Here is an 18290-nt window from a genome sequence, read left to right as displayed (position 1 = left end):
GGACACGGTATAGGGGGTGACATACACACTGATACAATGTATTATATATATGAGGACATGGAGACGGTATAGGGAGTGATATACACACTGATACAATGTATTATATATAGGAGGACATAGACACGGTATAGGGGGTGACATACACACTGATACAATGTATTATATATATGAGGACATGGAGACGGTATAGGGAGTGATATACACACTGATACAATGTATTATATATAGGAGGACATGGAGACGGTATAGGGGGTGACATAGACACTGATACAATGTATTTATATATATGAGGACATGGAGACGGTATAGGGGGTGATATACACACTGATACAATGTATTATATATAGGAGGACATGGAGACGGTATAGGGGGTGATATACACACTGATACAATGTATTATATATAGGAGGACATGGAGACGGTATAGGGGGTGACATACAATGTAGGTATATACAGTATATATATATATATATATATATATATATATATATATATACATACACAGTATATATGGGGGGTGACATACAATGAAGTTATATATATATATATGGGGGTGACATACAATGAAGTTACATATATATATATGGGGGTGACATACAATGAAGTTTTATATATATATATATATATATATATATATATATATATATATATATATATGGGGGTGACATACAATGTAGTTTTATATACATATATATATGGGGGTGACATACAATGAAGTTACATATATATATGGGGGTGACATACAATGAAGTTATATATATATATATATATATATATATAGGGGTGACATACAATGAAGTTACATATATATGGGGGAGACATACAATGAAGTTATATACAGTAAAACCTTGGTTTGAGAGTAACTTGGTTTGAGAGCGCTTTGCAAGACAAGCAAATTTTTTAAATATATTTTAACTTGATATACAAGCGATGTCTTGATATACAAGTAGCGTCATGTATAAAAAAGAGAGGAGCCTCTAAAGCAGGCATGTCCAACATGCGGCCCGGGGGCCACATGTGGCCCGGAACCCCAGGCAATGCGGCCCACTGCCCCCTGACAATTTTTTTTTTTGCTGGAGAGGAAGGAAGTCGGGTCTGGGGCATGGCCACAGCGGCTTCCAACTAACAGTAGGCAGAGGTTGCCTCGGAGGGGAGGGGGGAGGGGAGGCGAGCATGTGCAGTGTTTCTGACTCCTACCACCATGACCACTTCTTCAAATCACTGAAGTGGTCATGGTGGTTAGAGTGTTCCTTTTAATATCTCTCAGAAGAAGTAAATCTCTGTATACTGATTCCATTTCATTTGATCATCCTCCAGTTGTGTTAAATTAGTGCGGGGGGTGGCGCTCGAAGGGCGTGGCAGCATTTTATTACTTATATACCCTAACTATAGTATATGTTTTAAATGCGGCCCAAGAAAATTTCTCTACACTCAATGTGGCCCAGAGAAGCCAAAAGGTTGGACACCCATGCTCTAAAGTGTAGCAATATGGTTACATTTAATGAAGGTTCAATATTTAGCAACTCACATGGTTGATGATTAAAACAGGCGCATCTAAGTATGCAGGCATCTGGGGTAAAGCTGTCCACATAGGCCATCCTCTGCACAGCCATCTTCATCATCCCTTCCCCGCTGCGCTCCACGAGCGATTCAAAGCCTCACTTTCAGATCACTCTACTGCAGGCTATTTTTCCCGGTCAGGATTGCAGACTGACAGTGGTGAGAGCCGGTGGTTCAGAAGATGTGGACAGCTTTACCCCGGATGCCTGCATACTTAGATGTGCCTGTTTTAATCATCAACCATGTGAGTTGCTAAATGTTGAACCTTCATTAAATGTAACCATATTGCTACACTTAGATGCGCCTCTCATCTCTCTTATATTCTGTAGCTCTGCTAGATTTTTATTCTAATCCCCTTGGGAAGGCTGCATATTGTGGATGGACATTTTATGGTTACACAACCTATCACATTGCTATAATCTTTGTATATAGGACTATAAACTGAAGGACTTGTGGAACGAATCATCTGAGTTTCCATTATTTCTTATGGGGAAATTCGCTTTGATATACGAGTGCTTTGGATTACAAGCATGCTTCCAGAACGAATTATGCTCGCAATCCAAGGTTTTACTGTATATATATATAGTATATATATATATATATATATATATATATATATATATATATATATGGGGGTGACATACAATGAAGTTATATATATATATGGGGGTGACATACAATGAAGTTATATATATATGGGGGTGACATACAATGAAGTTATATATATATGGGGGTGACATACAAGGAAGTTATATATATATGGGGGTGACATACAATGACGTTATATATATATATATATATATATATATATATATATATGGGGGTGACATACAATGAAGTTATATATATATATATATATATGGGGGTGACATACAATGAAGTTATATATATATATAAATATGGGGGTGACATACAATAAAGTTTTATATATATATATATATATATATATATATATATGGGGGTGACATACAATGAAGTTATATATATATATATAAATATGGGGGTGACATACAATAAAGTTTTATATATATATATATATATATATATATATATATGGGGGTGACATACAATGAAGTTATAAATATATGGGGGTGACATACAACACACAGATCGAATTTGTCACCAACCTACAACAATGTACTTCCTCCACGTGCCACCGCCCCGCACAGCACGCTAGAGGGCGCCCGCCTCCTTCCCTGCCCACTAGGGGCGTGTCCTGCGTAAGTGACCGTGCTCGTTTCATGACTCAGCAATAGGGGGCGTGCCTTTCGTCTAACACATCGCTACCCAGTGGTAGAGGCGTGCCTTGCGTTTCAAAGCCCAGTCTGGAGGCGTGCCTTGTGGGCCAAAGCTCAGTCGGGGGGCATGTCTTGCGGGCCAAAGCTATGTATGGAGGCGTGTCTTGTGTTCCAAAGCTTGGCCTGGGGGCGTGCCATGCGTCCCTCCTTCCTCCTTATTATGGTCTGATCTATATATAGCGGTTTATAAAAAGCACTGGTGGGTTTAACCAATCATTTTTTTGTATAATTCCCCTTCAACCACTTCTGGACGGGAAGGATTTACCCCCCTTAATGACCCGGCCATTTTTTGCAATTCGACACTGTGTTAATTTAACCACTTAAGCCCCGGAAGATTTTACCCCCTTCCTGACCAGGGCTTATTTTGCGATTCGGCACTGCGTGACTTTAATGGACAATTGCGCGGTCGTGCGACGCTGTACCTAAAAGAATTTGGTGTCCTTTTTTTCCCACAAACAGAGCTTTCTTTTGGTGGTATTTGATCACCTGTGCGATTTTTTGATCATGCGCTATAAACAAAAAAACAGCGACAATTTTGCAAAAATAACAATATTTTTCAAATTTTTTATATGAAATTCCCCCCCAAAAAAATTTAAAAATCTAAATTTTTTAACATTTTAGGCCAATTTGTTTTCTGCTACATATGTTTGTAAAAAAAAAAAAAACGCAAAAAGCGTACTTTGATTGGTTTGCGCAAAATTTATTGCGTTTACTAACTAAGGGAAAGATTTTTATCATTTTTATTGTTTTTTTTTTTTTTAACAAGTAATGGCGGCGATCTGCGATTTTTTTTGCGGGACTGCGACATTGCGGCGGACAGATCAGACCCTTGACTGACATTTTTGACACTTTTGGGGGTACCAGTGACATTACTACAGTAATCAGTGCTATACATATGCACTGTTACTGTAAAATGACACTGGCAGGGAAGGGGTTAACTTTATTGGAGCGGGAAGGGTCAAGTGTGTCCCTAGGGGCGTGTTTCTTACTGTGATTGGATGTGGCTGTGTGTGTAACAGCACAGATCAACGGTCCTACATAGCAGGACCGAGTGATCTGTGCTTTTACACAGGGGAGAGTGACAGGCGACTTAACTAGTAATGGCGGCGATCTGCGATTTTTTGCGGGACTGCGACATTGCGGCGGACAGGTCGGACCCCTAACTGACATTTTTGACACTTTTGAGGATACCAGTGACATTACTACAGTAATCAGTGCTAAAAATATGCACTGTAATAATGACACTGGCAGGGAAAGGGTTAACCCAGGGCCATTAAGGGGTTAACCACTTACAGATATACTGTGGCAGGCTGGCTCGACTGCAAGAACTGACGTTTGAGTACGTCGGTTCGCAGGAGCGTGCTTTCCCCATTAGGAAGCGGGGGTGCCAAATCCAAATCACAGGACCGGCACCCGCGATCGATCCCCGCTGAGAGAGAAGGACGGTCGGATGTTGTAAACACAGCTGACCGTTCTTCTCTCTGGAATGATCACAGAGCTCCTGTGATCCTTCTATATAGAATCACAGGTCTCTGTGTTGATTCCAGAAGTCCCTCCCCTGTACAGTTAGAAAACACTCCCCTAGGCTCACATTTAACCCTTTGGTCACCCCTAGGTTAGCCCTTCCCTGCCAGTGTCATTAGTACAGGGAGGAGGACCAGAGCGACGTCATGACGTGACTTCCAGTCCAGGCTGTAAGTAAATACATTTTTTTTCCTTTAAAGCGAAAAAATACTTTTTTTGTTATCATTTGCTTTTAACCCCCTCCTTTCCAATCCTATTCTGACACTTCGCTCCTGCATGTAAAAATCTACTTTTTGTGCTAGAAAATTACTAGCAAAAATTATTAGCAGAGACCCTACAGAATAAAATGATGGGTGTTGCAATTTTTGTTGTCACACGGTATTTGCGCAGCGGTTTTTTGGAAAAAAAAAACACTTTCAAGAATAAAAAAATAAATAAAACCGCAAAGTTAGCCCAATTATTTGCATACTGTGAAAGATAATGTTACACCGAGTAAAAAGATACCTAACAATTCCCGCTTTAAAATTGCGTCTGCCTGTGAAATGGCGGCAAACCACGGACCTTAAAATTCTCCATAGGCGATGCTTTAAATACCTTTACAGGTTACCAGTTTAGAGTGGCACAAGAGGTCTGGTGATAGAATTATCGCATCGCTTTGACGTTCGCGACAATACCTCAGATGTGCGGTGCGATCACCGTTTATATATGTGTGCGGGTGTAACATATCCATTCCCATTTGCAAAAGCAGAGTGGGACGGGGGCGCTTTAATTACATTTTTTATAATTTATTATTTAAAAAATATATATATACCATTTTTTTATTTTATTTTTTGGTAATAACTTTATTTGTATCACAAGGGATGAACAGCATCTCTTGTGACAGCATGGGCCGTGACATGTCCTGTCCTCTTTATGGAGAGACTTGGGATCCATTAGACCCCAAATCTCTCCTCTGGCCCCCCCATGCAGCCAATCAGACTGAGATCGGTCCAATCGGCTGCTTCTCTGGTCCCTGATGGACAGGTAAACAAAGGGGGCGGAGCCGGGAAATGATGAATACTCGTCGCTCCCTGTTTCCAGGGTTACATAGAGAGGGGGACAACGTCAGTTCCTCTCTCTCTGTACAGGGCAGCCATCGCCGCCGGCCGCATCACTCCCGGCCTCTTCTATGGGACTGGAGAGACGGGGGAGGGGGGTGGAACCTCCTTCAGCAACCCGCAGAAGTGATCGATGATCGAGTAGCTAATTGGCCCCTCAGATCACTTCTGCTTTGTAGAGAATTTGCTGGCTGCAAACAATGATACGTAGATGATACCTGTAGGTGCCCCCACCATCCCGGTATTACCAGTGACACCCGAGGACGTACGGGGTGTACATTTGGGGGAAGTGGTTAAAGGTAAAGAAGAGATTTGGGGTCTTTCAGACCCTACATCTCTCCAAAAAGAGGACCGGTCATCCTTATCCTTATATGGCCCATGAAGCACCCGTGGGGCGGCCCCTGCGGACCCCACCAGGCCGCGCACCATAACCCCCCCTCCCCAGGACCTTAGCAGGACAGGAGACAGGAAACAGGGGACAGGACAGAGGACAGGCAGGATCTCCCCCGCTCACTCACCCTGCCTGGATATCTGCAGCAGCAGGCAGCGGCTTCGGCTTCTTCCTCCTGTTTTCTGCGTCTCATCCCTCCTCCCCAATGCCCAATTCCATGGCTTCTCCTTTTGGCCAATCCGGAAACGGGTCTCAAGTTCCGCTTCCTGATTGGCAAGGAGGAGGAGGATCCGTGTGACAATAGCGAATTTTCATTTGCTATTGTCACACAACTGGGTGGGCTCAGGGCGCAGTGTTCTGCGCCCTGAGCCCACCCTTTTTTTAGCCTATTAGAGCCTCTTGCTCTAATCACATGGCTAAAAAAAAAAAAAGCCACATTGAAGTCCATGCATCCGGCGCCCGCATGTAGATTAGGGGGTCGGAAGCATGGATAGGGGGGCGGCGCCCCTGCGCCCCAACGGCACCAGCCGCCACTGCTTATATTCTATTACCAGGGATGTCTACATGCCTTGTAATAGGAATAAAAGTGACAAAAATGAAAGGAACCGTGTAAAATAAAGAATAAAATAAATAAGAAAAAAAAACACCTTTAGTGCCCCAATCCCTCAGTGCTCGCACGCAAAGGAGAACGCATATGCACCTCGCGCCCTCATATGTAAACGGTATTCGAACCCCACATGTGAGGAATCGCTGCGAACAATAAAAAAAGTGACCCGGAACACGCCATGCGCTACTTTGCCATGTTTGTCGCACATAGGGCGGCCCAATGAAATCAATAGACTGCTCTGTGCTTGTTGGGTAAAAAAAACAAAAAACACTTTAAAAAATGGGCATTTACCATCTAGGTGTATGTCAGAGGTATGACTGGGCGGGGCCTTCCTCACTTCACAAACTATGGAATGCTTTGAAGGCAGAAATTAGCAATTAGCACATTGGAAAAATGAAAATACATAAATAAATTTCCAACAGTGAAAGGGTTAAAATGACTATCTGAGTGCTCTCCCCTCCCCCTCTCTGAAAGTAGCAGTTGCTCGTGTCTGCAGACACTACACCCCCTCTGAGCCCCATGTGTAATATTCTGCACCCTTTTTCAGACTCCCCCCACATACAAGTTAAAAGGTAAAATAGAACTAAAGACACATTTTTCCCCAAGGGAGGGATAGAACCCCTGTCAGGTTTTCTTTGCCGTCTGTGTCCCCGTTGGGGAGATTTCCCTTCACTTCCTGTCCCATAGACAAAAACAGAAGTTAGAGAAATCCTCCCATATGACATAATCCCAGGGTGTCACAAGAACTAGTGTCCCCATTGGAAGATTTCCCTCTAATTCTGCTTCTGGTGACAACCCTAATATTGGAATTTTCTTTCACTTTTGGTGGTAATGGTAAACATAAAACACAAAGATGAATATCCCTAAAGGGGGCGCACACAGCGATAAAAACCTAACAGGTGTTCTAATCCTTCTCCACTCCATCCAAAAGTAAAAACATTTTCCTTTATTTATATTTTAACATATGGCCAAGAAATGGAAAAAAAAAAACAGATTTGGCAGTAAAGGGTTAATAAATGAAAGGGGGAACATTGGATTTACAGTTAAAGTTTTTAAAAAAATTAAATATATAGTTTAGTCATGAAAGGGTTAAAACCTGAAAGGGGGGATAGTTTGGCAGTTAAAGGGTTAAAAAGTGGAAAAATAATTGTTTTGTAAGAATGATGAAATAAATGGGAAGATTTGATCTCTGGGAGGATTTATAAGACAACATTCACCGTCTTATCATAGGAATACAGATCTTTTTTTCAGCCATGGGACTGTAGGGTTAAATGTCAGTGAAAATAACGGTCACTTCCAGAAAAACATGTTATTACAGGAGCCGTATCCCTATTAGATCCGTATACTGAGCCTACAGCCTGAATTCACACAGCTCGCAAACAAGGACGAGGCTCCTTTAAGAAAAATCGTCAGTTATTTTTTTTTTGCTGAGTCATCGTGAGATTTAAAAAAAAAAAAAGTCACATGACCAGTGGGAGGAGCCATAGCCTATATAAGGAGCCGCAGGAGCGGGAAATCACTGAGACAAGTGTTGACGCTGACCAGTGAAGACCTGTCTTTATCTCTGCTGAGATATTTCTTGCGATTTCATTGGATTTGATTTCATTTGAATTCAATTTCATTGCGATTTCATCGTTGTGCGTTTAAAGCGTGTTTCATTATTCTTAATAATGAACCAATTTAAATGTAAACAGCTTTTTTCTCTGAAAAACACCAAAGAGAAACCCCCCATAGGAAGAGCAGCTATGGAAGAAGGTATCAGTGACCATCCTGCAGATACCCCAACCAAGAAGCCCCCCAAAATGAAGAGGGCTCGGGCTTTTGTGCGCGGCTGCGCCAGAGCCGTTCTCAGATGTATTGGTCTCGGCCGTAAAGCCAATGGACCTTCCCGAAATACCGACACTGGGATTGGTAAGTGTTGTGGATATTAATAGATACAAAATAACCGACACCCTTTCATTGGATCCTTCCACCCCATTGATGACAGGTCACCCCTCCCCCATATGTACACATGTATAGGGATTGTGAGGGATATAGGGATCGATAGATAGGATTATAGGGATCAAGAGAAAAACTGTAAATCTTGGAGCTGTATACAGGGGGCTAAGTCTCCCCTCCCCCCAACTCTCTCTCCTCACCTGTTAGCTGCCAACCGATTTTTTTTTTTTTTTAACTGCCAGTGTGAAGGAGAGCGGCATGGTACCCGGGATCTGCTAATCTCAGAGCAATGCTTTACAGGATCCTAAAACAAAAAAGTAAATGTACGATTTCTTACCTGATAAAAAATTGCCATTTATTATTCTTAGCTAAAAGGTGAAATAATCCTTTATGGTCGGCTCAGATGAAGTGTTAGCTCTCCATTTATTTTCAATGTACACAAAATCAGACACAATGGAAGAGTTTTATTTTATTTTTTAAATAATTGTGCTGAGGTTTATACAGTATCTCACAAAAGTAAGTACACCCCTCACATTTGTGTAAATCTTTTATTCTATCTTTTCATGTGACAACACTGAAGAAATGACACTTTGCTACAATGTAAAGTAGTGAGTGTACAGCTTGTATAACAGTGTAAATTTGCTGTCCCTTCAAAATAACTCAACACACAGCCATTAATGTCTAAACAACTGGCAATAAAAGTCAGTACACCCCTAACTGAATATGTCCAAATTGGGCCCAATTCGCCATTTTCCCTCCCCCGGTGTCATGTGACTCGTTAGTGATACAAGGTCTCAGGTGAGAATGGGGAGCAGGTGTGTTAAATTTGGTGTTATTGCTCTCACTCTCTCATACTGGTCACTGGAAGTTCAACATGGCACCTCATGGCAAAGAACTCTCTAAGGATCTGAAAAAAAGAATTGTTGCTCTACATAAAGATGGCCTAGGCCAGGGGTAATGAATTAACATTCAAGGAGGTCCGGCCGCTAAAATTTGCTTTGGGCCGAGGTCCGAATCTCAAGTCTGTGCTAGGACTCAGAGAGACGGGCAAAACAAAACGTGTCCATCAGCAATGCTCTTAACATAAAATATGCCCATTCGAGTGCCCTTTAACATAAATTGTGCCCATCAGCATGACCCTTAACATAACATTTTTTTGTTTGTTTAGCAAAAAAATAAAACCCCAGTAGGGATTAAATACCACCAAAAGAAAGCTCTATTTTTATGAAAAGAAATGATAAAAATATCATATGGGTACAGTGTAGCATGACCGCGCAATTGTCATTCAAAAAGTGACAGAGTTGAAAGCTGAAAATTGGCCTGGGCAGGAAGGGGGTTTAGGTGCCCAGTAAGTAAGGGGTTAATGAAAGCTGCATAACATGAAATTAGCATTAAAGCTTATATGAGATCTACTTTAACCACTTGCCACCTGCAATACGTATATATCCATTGGAATCTGCAAGTGGTTTCCCGGGATTATAGCTGAAAATATCCCCCATAACCCCAGTACCCAGCTTTCTCATGAAACCGCTCCAAGCGGCTTATGAAACACTCGTCGGTGTTTCCCGGGCTTACCGTTTCCGCCAGTTCACCTGAGAAAGGATCTGGTGTTGCGGCCAGCTGCTCCCATAAACCATCAAAGAGTTAGTACTCTTTCATCCACTCTATGACCTTGGAGCGACGTCATGACGTGACTTCCAGTCCAGGCTGGAAGTAAACATTATTATTTTTTTGAAAGCATTTGCTTTTAACCCCCTCCTTCCCAAACCTATTCTGACACTTCGCTCCTACATGTAAAAATCTATTTTTTTTTTTTTTGCTAGAAAATTACTTAGAACCCCAAAAAATTATATATATTTTTTTTTCAGCAGAGACCCTATAGAATAAAATGGTGTGTGTTGCGATTTTTTTATGTCACACGGTATTTGCTCAGCGTTTTTTTTAAACACAATTTTTTTAGGAAAAAAACACTTTCAAGTATAAAAAAACAATAAACCAATAAACTTAGCCCAATCTTTTTGTATACTGTGAAAGATAATGTTACGCAGAGTAAAAAGATACCTAACATGTCAGGCTTTAAAATTGCGTCTGCCCGTGGAATGGCAGCAAACTACATTGCTTTAAACTCTCCATAGGCGACGCTTTAAATGCCTTTACTGGTTACCAGTTTAGAGTTGCACAGGAGGTCTGGTGATAGAATTATCGCATCGCTTTGACGTTCAACAATACCCCACATGTGCGGTGCGATCAACGTTTACATATGTGTGCGGGAGTAACGTATCAATTTCCATTTGCACGTAAGCACAGTGGGACGGGGCGCTTTATTTATTTTTTTATTATTTATTTTACAAAAAAAAACAATTTTTTACCCTTTTCTTTATTTTATAATTTTGGTAATAACTTTATTGTATCCCAAGGGATGAACAGCATCTCTTGTGACAGCATGGGCTGTGACAAGTCCTCTTTATGGAGAGATTTGGGGTCTATTAGACCCCAAATCTCTCCTCTGGTCCCCCATGCAGCAGATCAGACTGAGATTGGTCCGATCCGCTGCTTTTCTGGTCACTGATGGACAGGTGAACAAAGGGGTCAAAGCCGGGAAATGATGAATACTCGTCGCTCCCGGTTTGCAGAGTTAAAGAGAGAGGAGAATGATGGCAGTTCCTCTCTCTCTGTACAGGGCAACCATCGCCCCCGGCCGCACCACTCCCGGCCTCCACGATGGGACTGGAGTGGTGGGGGCGGGGGCAGGGGAGGGACCGCCTTCCGGAACCCGCAGAAGTGATCCAGTGGCTAATTGGCCCCTCAGATGACTTCTGCTTTGTACAGAATTCGCTGGCTGCAAACAATGATACGGAGATGATGCCTGTAGGTGCCCCCACCATCCCGGTATTACCACTGACACCCAAGGACGTACGGGGCGTACATTTGGGGGAAGTGGTTAAAGGTAAAGAAGAGATTTGGGGTCTTTTTGACCCTACATCCCTCCAAAAAGAGGACCGGTCATCCTTATCCTTATATTCTTTTACAAGGGACGTCTACATTCCTTGTAATAGGAATAAAAGTGACAGAAATGAAAGGGACCGTGTAAAATAAAGAATAAAATAAATAGGAAAAAAAAAAAACAGTTTAATGCCCCGATCCCTCAGTGCTCGCATGCAGAAGAGAACGCATATTCAAGTCGCGCACATATATGTAAACGGTATTCGAACCCCACATGTGAGGAATCGTTGCGAACAATAAAAAACGTGACCCGGAACACGCCATGCGCTACATTGCCATGTTTGTCGCATATAGGGCGGCCCAATGAAACAAATAGACTGCTCTATGCTTGTTGGGTAAAAAAAAGAAAACGCTTGAAAAAATGGGCGTTTCCCATCCAGATGTATGTCAGAGGTGTGAATGGGCGGGGCCTTCAACACTTCACAAACTATGGAATGCTTTGAGGGTAGAAATGAGCAATTAGCACATTGGAAAAAAAAATGGAAAATGGAAAAAGGTACATAAAAATGTCCAGCAGTGAAAGGGTTAAAATGACCCTCAAAATAACTATTTGAGCTCTCTCCCCTCCCCCTCTCTGAAAGTAGCAGTTGCTCGTGTCTGCAGACACTCCACCCCCGCTGAGCCCCATGTGTAATATGCTGCACCCTCTTTCAGACTCCCCATCACCCCCCCCCCCCCCCACATACAACTTAAATGTTAAAATAGAACTAAATACATTTTTTTCCCCCATTTAGAATAGAGTAAGGGAGGTATAGAACCTCTGTCAGGATTTCTTTGCCATCTGTGTCCCCATTGGGGAGATTTCCCTTCACTTCCTGTCCCAAAGCAAAAAACAAAAGTTAGAAAAATCCCCCAAAGTGACATAATCCCAGGGTGTCACCAGAACTAGTGTCCCCATTGGAAGATTTCCCCTCTAATTCTGCTTCTGGTGACAACCCAAATATTGGAGTTTTCTTTCACTTTTGGTGGTAATGGTAAACATGAAACACAAAGAGAGTGGATATCCCAAAAGGGGGCGCACACAGCGATAAAAACCTAACAGGTGTTCTAATCCCTCTCCACTCCATCCAAAACTAAAAATAAAAATGTTTTCCTTTATTTATATTTTAACATATGGGCAAGAAATGAGAAAAAAAAAAAAGGTTTGGCAGTGAAAGGGTTAAAGTGTGTGTGGAGGGGGTTATTTGGTTTGGCAGTGAAAGGGTTAATAAATGAAAGGGAGGGGGACATTGGTTTTAATGTTAAATTGTTAAAAACAATAAAATATATAATTTGGTAGTCAAAGGGTTTAAAGCTGAAAGGGAAAAAAATGGTTTGGCAGGTAAAGGGTTAAAAAGTGGAAAAATAATTGTTTTGTAAGAATGATGAAATAAATGGGAAGATTTGATCTCTGGGAGGATTTATAAGACTCCATTCACCGTCTTATCATAGGAATACAGATCTTTATTTCAGCCATGGGACTGTAAGGGTTAAATGTCAGTGAAAATAACGGTCACTTCCAGAAAAACATGTTATTACAGGAGCCGTATCCCTATTAGATCCGTATACTGAGCCTACAGCCTGAATTCACACAGCTCACAAACAAGGACGAGGCTCCTTTAAGAAAAATCGTCAGTTATTTTTTTTTGCTGAGTCATCGTGAGATTTAAAAAAAGTCACATGACCAGTGGGAGGAGCCATAGCCTATATAAGGAGCCGCAAGAGCGGGAAATCACTGAGACAAGTGTTGACGCTGACCAGTGAAGACCTGTCTTTATCTCTGCTGAGATATTTCATACGATTTCATTGGATTTGATTTCATTTGAATTCAATTTCATTGCGATTTCATTGTTGTACGTTTAAAGCGTGTTTCATTATTCTTAATAATGAACCAATTTAAATGTAAACAGCTTTTTTCTCTGAAAAACACCAAAGAGAAACCCCCCATAGTAAGAGCAGCTATGGAAGAAGGTATCAGTGACCATCCTGCAGATACCCCAACCAAGAAGCCCCCCAAAATGAAGAGGGCTCGGGCTTTTGTGCGCGGCTGCGCCAGAGCCGTTCTCAGATGTATTGGTCTCAGCCGTAAAGCCAATGGACCTCCCCGAAATACCGACACTGGGATTGGTAAGTGTTGTGGATATTAATAGATATAAAATAACCGACACCCTTTCATTGGATCCTTCCACCCCATTGATGACAGGTCACCCCTCCCCCCATATGTACACATGTATAGGGATTGTGAGGGATATAGGGATCGATAGATAGGATTATAGGGATCAAGAGAAACAAACTGTAAATCTTGGAGCTGTATACAGGGGGCTAAGTCTCCCCTCCCCCCAACTCTCTCTCCTCACCTGTTAGCTGTCAACCGATTTTTTCTTTCTTTTTAAACTGCTAACTGCCAATGTGAAGGAGAGCGGCATGGTACCCGGGATCTGCTAATCTCAGAGCAATGCTTTACAGGATCCTAAAAGAAAAAAGTAAATGTACGATTTCTTACCTGCTAAAAAATTGCCATTTATTATTCTTAGCTAAAAGGTGAAATAATCCTTTATGGTCGGCTCAGATGAAGTGTTAGCTCTCCATTTATTTTCAATGTACACAAAATCAGACACAATGGAAGAGTTTTATTTTATTTTTTAAATAATTGTGCTGAGGTTTATACAGTAGCTCACAAAAGTAAGTACACCCCTCACATTTTTGTAGATATTTTATTCTATCTTTTCATGTGACAACACTGAAGAAATGACACTTTGCTACAATGTAAAGTAGTGAGTGTACAGCTTGTATAACAGTGTAAATTTGCTGTCCCCTCAAAATAACTCAACACACATTAATGTCTAAACCACTGGCAACAAAAGTCAGTACACCCCTAAGTGAAAATGTCCAAATTGGGCCCAATTAGCCATTTTCCCTCCCCGGTATCATGTGACTCGTTAGTGATACTCAGGTGTGAATGGGGAGCAGGTGTGTTAAATTTGGTGTTATCGCTCTCACTCACTCATACTGGTCACTGGAAGTTCAACATGGCACCTCATGGCAAAGAACTCTCTGAGGATCTGAAAAAAAGAATTGTTGCTCTACATAAAGATGGCCTAGGCCAGGGGTAATGAATTAACATTCAAGGAGGTCCGGCTTCTAAAATTTTCTTTGGGCCAAGATCCGAATCTCAAGTCTGTGCTAGGACTCAGAAAGATGGGGAAAACAAAACGTGTCCATCAGCATGACCCTTAACATAAAATGTGCCCATCACCATGACCCTTAGCATTAATTATGCCCATCAGTGTAACCGTTAGCATAAAATTTGCCCATCAGCGTGACCCTTAACATAAAATAGGGGCACGCTGATGGGCACATTTTATGTTAGGGGGCACTCTGTTGGGCAAAACAAAACGTGTCCATCAGCGTTGCTCTTAACATAAAATGTGCCCATCAGCATGTCCCTTATCATAAAATATGCCCATCAGACTGCACTTGATAAAATAAGTAACTCCCTTAAAAATTTGACTCACATACCTTTGGGGGCAGAAAATGCGAGAGCCAAGAGCCGCAAACAGCAGGGGGGCAGGCGTGCACTTGACATCTAGCCCCAACTCACGGCCTGACTGGGAGTGAGTCGGGAGCGGTAGAAAGAAGGAGTGGGGTGGGGCGCATACACGGGACGTCACTGGTTGCTTGGACACGTGAGGTCCCAGCAAACCAAGGACTGCTTATAGTGGCGGCCTGACAGTCCAGGTGGAAGCATCGTGCAGTCCGTTCTTTGGCCGCGGGCTACCATTTACTGACGGCTGGCCTAGGCTATAAGAAGATTGGCCAAGACCCTGAAACTGAGCTGCAGCACAGTGGCCAAGACCATACAGTAGCTTAGCAGTTCCACTCAGAACAGGCCTCGCTTTGGTCGACCAAAAAAGTTGAATGCACATGCTCAGTGTCATATCCAGAGGTTGTCTTTGGGAAATAGATGTATACGTGCGGCCAGCATTCCTACAAAAGTTGAAGAGGTGGGGGGTCAGGCTGTCAGTGCTCAGACCATACACCACACACTGCATCAAATTGGTCTGCGTGGCTGTCGTCCCAGAAGGAAGCCTCTTCTAAAGATGATGCAGAAGAAAGCCCGCAAACAGTTTGCTGAGGACAATCAGACTAAGGACATGGATTACTGGAACCATGTCCTGTGGCCTGATGAGATGAGACCAAGATAAACTTATTTGGTTCAGATAGTGTCAAGAGTGTGTGGCGCCGGCGGCAACAAGGTGAGGAGTACAAAGACAAGTGTGTCTTGCCTACAGTCAAGCATGGTGGTGATGGTGGGAGTGTCATGGTCTGGGGCTGCATGAGTGCTGCCGACACTGGGGAGCTACAGTTCATTGAGGGAACCATGAATGCCAACATGTACTGTGACATACTGAAGCAGAGTATGATCCCCTCCCTTCAGAGACTGGGCCACAGGGCAATATTCCAACATAACGACCCCAAACACACCTCCAAGACGACCACTGCCTTGCTAAAGAAGCTGAGGGTAATCCGTTGATCTCTGTTTTTACACTAGTAGCCATGTCCCATCACAGTTAGAAACACGCCCCTAGGACACACCTAACCCCTCCCTCTCCAATACAGTTAACCCCTTCCCTGCCAGTGTAATTTTTACAGTAACAGTGCATATTTTTAGCACTGATTACTGCAGTAATGTCACTGGTACCCCCAAAAGTGTCAAAAATGTCAGTCAAGGGTCCGATCTGTCTGCCGCAATGTCGCAGTCCCGCAAAAAAAAAAAATCAAAGATCGCCGCCATTACTCGTTAAAAAAAAAAAAAAACACCAAAAATGACAGAAATCTTTCCCTTAGTTAGTAAACACAATAACTTTTGCGCAAACCAATCAAAATACGCTTATTGTGATTTTTTTTACCAAACATAGGTAGCAGAAAACAAATTGACAAAAATTTTTTAAAAAATTTGATTTTTACATTTTTTTGGGTGGGAATTTCATATAAAAAAATTTGAAAAATATTGTTATTTTTTCAAAATTTATGCTCTTTTTTTGTTTATAGTGCAAAAAGTAAAAATCGCACAGGTGATCATATACCACCAAAAGAAAGCTCTGTTTGTAAGAAAAAAAAGGACGTACATTTAGTTTGGGTACGGCGTCGCACGACCGCGCAATTGTCAGTTAAATTCGCACAGCGCCGAATCGCAAAAAGTGGCCCAGACGTAAGACAGCAAAATCCTCCGGTGGTAAAGTGGTTAACATAATTTGGCCACACCCACTGTTCACCACGGCCTGCTACGTGAACAACATTATTCTTCTACTTGGTGTGCCCAAAGGTACCCCAGGTCTCTTACAATCCTAGCACCACCCCTGGCACAATGAACGCCATGCTTACTCTTCACTGTGCCACACTAAGTACACCACTTTTTTTAATTTTTTTAACAGAAAAAAAGAAAAAAAAAACACTTTTTTTATTTTTAATTAAGCAGCCGAGCCCAACTTATGATTTTGCACACAGGCCCACCGATTTTATAAAACGCCCCTCATATGACAGAATCAGTCCTGTGATTGGCTGGTCCCTCCTGCCCTCCCCCTACTGGGGTAAAGATTCTGTCAAAGGGGGGTTAAGCATAACTAATATATAGCAATTGAAGGAACAGCATGAATATCTATAAAACAATGATAAGAATATAGGAAACCATACATTACTATTCCGAATACATTAGTCACTTGTTTTCTCTCCCGGCCAATGCAAACCTATCAGCTGGTGCCAGGCTGGTGTATGACCCCCATAGCGAGTAACCCCTCTCCTGTCTGATCTCAGGGCTGAGAAATGACAAGCTTTCTGGGCAAAACTGACAGTTAAAGCATCTGCTTAGCTGGTCTGATGATTCACAAGCCCCTACCACAATGCAAAGCCAAGCAAGTGACACCAATACCTCCTGTTGCAACTTCTTTTGTGACGCACCCACTCATTTAAACATGAAAGCGCATCATCACACCACTAAAAATACTTGTTACCAGCTTCCTGAGTCATTGAAATTTAGTGGATTGGCATAACTGCCAGGCAACCAGAATTTTTATACGAAGGCCAACAGTAGTGATCCCTGTGTCCCTGTCATATTGTATAGTGTTTATTTATAGGTTCCTTGCACTGAATTTTTCTCTGTATAATCTGATGTTTTATGAAGAAAATATATATGAAATGTAGATGAAGGTGCTAAATCTAATTCTTCTTTTCTATTGCAGATGAAGGCAGAATTTTATTGCAGACAGATCCCACGCAGCAGGCCTTCCCCAGTGAGCAACAACGTGACATCCACATTGAGGGCCAACCAAAATGTGATGTACACATTAAGACTCCAGAAGAATGTGACGTTCCTGTTGAGACTTCAGCAGAATGTGGCATTCCCACGGAGACTCAGGCAGAATGTGACATTCCTGTTGTGACATCACCAGAATGTGACGTTCCCCATGAGACTGCAGAAGAAAGAGACGTTCATGTTGAAACTTCATCACAATATGAAGTTCACATTGAGACTGCTCTAGAATGTGACATTCACAATGGTACTCCTCCAGAATGTGATGTTCACAATGAGACTAATCAAGAATGTGACTTTCACATTAAGACCTCTGTAGAAATTCATCATCACAATGAGTCTCCTCCAGAATGTGATGTTCCTGCTGAGACTCAGGAAGAATGTGATAGTCCAACTGAGACTCAGGCTGAATGTGACATTCCTGTTGTGACATCACCAGAATGTTACGTTCACGTTGAGACTACAGTAGAAAGAGACGTTTATGTTGAAACTTCATCACAATATGACGTTGACATTGAGAGTGCTCCAGAATGTGAAGTTCACAATGGTACTCCTCCAGAATGTGATGTTCACAATGAGACGT

At 42.1% G+C, this 18290-nt stretch overlaps 1 pseudogene across 1 annotated transcript in view; it reads right to left on the bottom strand.

The window, feature by feature from the left end:
* LOC309552505 (DNA polymerase subunit gamma-2, mitochondrial-like) overlaps positions 1-18290 on the bottom strand; it is a 128041-nt pseudogene that overhangs the window by 77024 nt on the left and 32727 nt on the right. The gene's annotated exons all lie outside the window — the stretch shown is intronic.

This window comes from Pelophylax lessonae (assembly GCF_965119305.1).
Source record: "Pelophylax lessonae genome assembly, chromosome: 4".
Lineage (NCBI taxonomy): Eukaryota > Metazoa > Chordata > Amphibia > Anura > Ranidae > Pelophylax > Pelophylax lessonae.
Note: the sequence above shows the minus strand (reverse complement) of the source record. Positions and strands in the feature narration are given on the sequence as shown.